The sequence below is a fragment of the Myotis brandtii genome, unplaced genomic scaffold (genome assembly GCF_000412655.1).
Source record: "Myotis brandtii unplaced genomic scaffold, ASM41265v1 scaffold1814, whole genome shotgun sequence".
In the NCBI taxonomy this organism is placed as follows: Eukaryota; Metazoa; Chordata; class Mammalia; order Chiroptera; family Vespertilionidae; genus Myotis; species Myotis brandtii.
The window spans coordinates 164,718-170,138 of record NW_005356728.1 but is presented as its reverse complement, the minus strand read 5'-3'; positions in this window follow the sequence as shown (position 1 = coordinate 170,138).

Genomic DNA, 5,421 nt, shown 5'->3' with positions numbered 1-5,421 from the left:
CAAACCCACAGCTGGGAGAGAGGTCTTTAAAAGCTGCCTTTGCAGCTGTCCCTCTAACCCTTCCCAGCTATCCCCAAAATTTTGGTACCCTGATTCCTAGATCCTTAATAAGCCAAGCCACCTTGTCTCTGTGGGTTTAATTTTTTTGATTTGGTTTTTTTTTTTTTTTTTTTTTTTGCAATCATGTCAGTGAGCTATTTAATTGGGGCTCTGTGCTTTTCATCCTTCCCCCATCTGAATGAAAGCCAAGAAATGGGGGAAGAGTGGGAACTCCACCTAGGAGGTGGGATAGGAAAAGTGGATCCTGCTCCCAAAGGAAGGCAAACAATCTTTGCCTTGGACGTGGTGCTGGGGTTGGGGGAGCTAGGGAGGGACACTTCCCACTCCCACTCCCCCCTTCCTTTGTCCCTATCCTGGAATTAGGCACAGGGCTTCCCAGGTTCTATTTCTTACCAAGAGCCCTTACAGAGAACCCCATTCCCTGTTTGAGTGCCCCTGTGCTGTTGTGTTTTAGTGGAATGTGTTTTCATTTAAAAACAACTTTGGGGCGCTTTTTATTTCCTGTTTTAAAAATTGAAAAATTCTTACAGTACAAACAGGGCTGTGGGGGTGGGGGTGTTGGTGCTGTAAGAGGTCACTCTGAGTGCATTTTGGCACTGGGATGGGATGGCTGGGGTGGGAGGACCCCCACATCCTCGCCCCCCCCAATTTTTTTTCTAATATTTAAGGAGTGTTTTTGTAGGTTTTAACAACAACCACAACTTGAATTTGTATCATGGGAGGGGGAGGGAGTGGCTTAGAGGTGTCTGCCTAAGCTAAAGGCCAACTGTGGAAGTTTTGTTTTCCCTTTTTTTGTACAATAAAGTGAAAAAAAAAAGGTTTGACTGCTGTGTGGTCACTGGAATCAATGAAAGTGGGGAGGCAGGGTCCAATATGGGAAGACCCTTGAAGCCAACTTGTTTGCCTCTTTTTCTAGAACAATCTTTCTAGTTCCTGAAAATCTCATAAGCAACCTATCTTCACATTGTTTTGTGCTGCTGTTCCTGTACTTTCTCATTTCAGTTTGTTCACCTTGGGTGGTCAGACCACTAAGGACTGAGAAGAAATGAGATTATTTTCTTCCAGAGTGCACTGTCTTGGGAAATTGGGGGGGTCAGGGTTTCACTGTGGTCATGCAAGGGCTTATCACTGGGAGTTGGGGCAACCTTCCCACCTTGAGTCAGCCTCACCCAAGGTTAAGAGTGACTTTGCTAACCCCACCCGGACCTCTGATGGGAAGTGGGCTGGGCCTTGATGACTCGCTCTCTGCCCTTAAGGAAGACAGCCTTCCCTGCACAGGCCTTGTCGGGGTTCCTGGAACCACCGAGGGTTGAAAACCCAGGCCCTGTCCAAGAGCTCTTGTCTCAATCCCACGCCCCCCTCTTATTCTTGGCAAAGCTTCTGAGCTCATTGCCCCTCGTGGTCTCCTGTTTCCTCACCTCCCACTCACCACTCTCCTGAGGTGACTGAAGTCACTAATATGTTCATTACCTCCAGCAGGTACTTGTCTATCTCTTGACTTGGTCTACTCTGCTGGTATCAGCTCTCCGCATTCTATCCCAGGAGTTCTTGTCACTCAATGAACCTCCAATTATCACCCATAGGTAAGCATTCCAAAATGTGGTATCTACAGAAAACATTCTCCCAAGCTGCAGACCTGTACAGACTTCTTTGTATCCTCTGGGCTATCTGGGGAAGTGGGGGTCCTCAAGATATCCCCATCTCACACCTCGACGCAAAATGACCACCAACCATCTAGTTATTCAATCTAGAAACACGGTTTAGCCTTGACTCCTCTCTCCCTCTTTCATTTCCACATTTATTCCTTTTCCCAGACCTACTTCCTGTCTCTCTCTGAAATCTATTTACCCTTCTCCACTGCTGCCATCCTCTACTATTCAAGATCACACCGTTGCTCAACTTCTGCCAAGACTTAAAGTTGGTCTTCCTGCTTGCACTCTTGCCCTACACAGTGCATTCTGCACACAGCAACCCAAGTTGTCTTTTAAAAACAAATCTGGCCTAGCCGGTGTGGCTCAGTGGTTGAGCATCGACCTATGAACCAGGAGGTCACAGTTGGATTCCTGGCCAGGGCACATGCCTAGGTTGTGGGCTCAGTCCCCAGTGGGAGGCATGCAGTAGGCAGTCGATCAATGATTATCTCTTATTGATGTTTCTATCTTCCTCTCTGAAACCAATAAAAATATTCTTTTTTAAATAAATTTGATCCTAGATGGTGGTTAGAGCGTCTGTCCTTGGACTGAAGTCCATGGGTTCGATTGCAGTGAAGGGCATGTACCTTGGTTGCAGGCTCAATCCCAGGCCCTGGTTGGGGCGGGTGCAGGAGGCAACCAATCAATGTGTATCTCTCACATCAATGTTTTTCTCTCTGTCTCTCCTCCCTTCCACTCTTAAAAATATATACATATATCCTCTGGTGAGAATTAACCAAAAAAAATTATAAATCTGATTATTTCTGTACTTAATAATTTACCATGCCTTACTTACCATAACCATACTAGGTCTGGGCCTGCTTTCCTTCTTTCACCCTACTCCTAAACACTCGCAATTATCCAGCCAAGTAATCTCTCTTTTGTTCCTCAAATATGCCTACCACAGGGCCTTTGCACTTGTTCTCTCTGCCCAAAATGCTATGCCTCCAACTCAACAAAAAGCTAGTTTTCTCATTTTTCAGGCCTCAGCTCAAATGTCACCTCACAAACAGGTCTTCCCTGACCACCCTCTCTAGAGAGGCCTTGTCCTACAGCTCCTTGTTTATGTATTTGTTTATTTTCTATCTCCCCAAGCAGAAGATACGCTTTATCTGTGTGTTCATTACAGTAGTCCACACCATTGCTCAATTTCTGCCAAGTAAAATTGCCTGGCACACATTTGACACTCAAGAAAGATTTGTTGAATAAGTGAATAAGTGAATAAGTATGGCTTATATGGCCCTGGGGGATCTGTTGCCCCTGCTGGTCTTTGCCCCAATTCAGCCACACCAGCCATCCATATTACACATACCACACTCTCTTCCCGGGCCTATACACATAACAGTTCTCTCTGCTTAGAATGTTCCTATTTATCTCTCCACCGAGGTTAATTCAGGGCTCCGTTTATTTTATTTTTTAAACTAGAGGCCCAGTGCACAAAATTTGTGCACTTGGGGGGGGTGTCCCTCAGCTCAGCCTGTGCCCTCTCGCAGTCTGGAGCCCTCAGGGGATGTCTGACTGCCAGTGTGGGAAGCGGGCCTAAGCCATCAGCTGGACATCCTTAGCGCTGCTGCGGAGGTGGGAGAGGCTCTTGCCACCTTCGCTGCACTCACCAGCCGTGAGCCCGGCTTCTGGCTGAGCAGCACTCCCCCTGTGGGAGTGCACTGACCAGCAGGGGGCAGCTCCTGCATTGAGCATCTGCTCCCAGGTGGTCAGTGTGAGTCATAGCAACTGGTCGTTCAGCCTTTGGTCGATTTGCATATTAGCCTTTTATTATATAGGATTATTTTTTAATATTTTAAAAATTGATTTGAGAGAGAGAGGAAGGGAGAGGGAGAGAGATAGAAATATCAACATGCCTCCTGCAAGCCCCTACTGGGGACTGAACCTGAAACCCAAGCATGTGCCCTGACCAGGAATTGAACTGGTGACCTCTTGGTGCATGGGCCGAGGCTCAACCACTGAGCCACACCAGCTGGGCAGGGCTCCATTTAAAAGATCACTCCCTCCAGTGAAGCCTCCAAAAAAAAAAATCTCCATGCCATTTGTTTCTTCAGTAACGGGGATGCCATTGCACTCAATTTTATTTCTTCCACATCAGGCTTTTGGTAGGCTGTAAATTCCATGAGGACAAGTATGTCTCTCTTTAACCCAGGGCCTAACCCAGAGCCTCAGCCAGTGCAGTCCTTAGTGTTTACTGACTGGTGCTAACTGTGGAGACTGGGCATGTGCCCAAAGAAGTCACCACCACAGAGCAGCCCAGGCCGAGTGCGGAATGAATAGTACAATCCAGTTGTAAAGGAATTTGGTCTGAGGATGGCCACAGGTGGGTAAGTGATGAAGGATTTAGGCAAATGGAGGAGACAGGAAGGCTTCCTGGGTATGTGTAAATTCCTTGGGCAGGATATATTAGGCATAGTTAGAGAAAGAGCCACATCATTGGAGTGGATTCATGCCGTGGAGGTCCCTGAAAGCCCGGCCTCACTCCTTTACTCTGCACCCAAGTTCAACCACCCCTGAGAGTCTCCACCAGCTGATGGCATAGTAAGTCCAACATATCCCAAAATGAACTTTGTCATTCTTCTGTATCCTCACATCTTCTCAGCGTTAACCCATCTTGGTTAATGGTGTTTTCAGGTTCTCTCCCCCCTTTACCCCAATCATAATAAAAACCTACTGCTTCTAAGGTTGTATCCAGACTCCACGTTCCTGAGTGACCTACTTGAAATGCAGGTCTGCTCAAAGGATTCCCCTTGAAGACTCCTCATGGCCTATCGCGTGAAAGCCCACAAACCCCTCGGCACGCCCTTAGTCCTGTGTGATCTGACCTACTCGCCTCCTGCTGCTTCCCCACCCATTCCTACGTTCCAGTTGGTCTCCAGATTGAGCCACACTTCAGAAGCTTGGCTTACCTTGACCTGGTTCATTTCCTACTACAAGCAGCCTTTCCCGACCATCTCTTCCATCACTCGATCCCTCATCCTGGCCACCTCTGTTTCCTATGTATATCTCTCTAGTTTTTATCACATGGTTTGGCAATTATTTTCCTACAAGTCTGTCTACACCACAAACTGTGACTTGGGGGAGTATAATTGTTATATTTCATGTTTGCATCCGAGCATGGATAAGAATTCTTACAGAGCTCCGAAAGAATGACAGTTAAGACTGACCAGGCACTTACCCTGAGCTAACTTGTCACTGCACTGGCGTGACAATCCGCACAACTTAAACCCTGTGACAATAGAGGAAACTGAGGCAACAGAGCCCATTTGCCTAAGCTCATGTGTCAAGGCCACAGATTTAAATTCAGATCTGATTTCTCAAAAAAAAATAATAAATTCAGATCTGATTTCTGGTCTTAACCACTTAGTACAGTCTTCTCTAATAAATGTCTGCTAAAAAATGAAAGAGCCAATGATGGTCCCAAAATATATGCTTAAGTCTTTCCTCGTTTAATCTCATCTTCCGAGGGGAGGGGGCTGTCAGACACCCGTCCCAGGACTCCGGACACGGAGCATGACCGAGATGGACGCGCCGGTCTAGAAACCTCCTGCGGCTCGGAGGCTGGGAAAGGCCCTTCGTCCAGAAGGTAAAGGGGGACCGTGAGCGCGGGCGGAGACGGGCACACCCCGGAGACCAGCGCTGGGTCGGGGGAGGGTCCGGTGCCAGG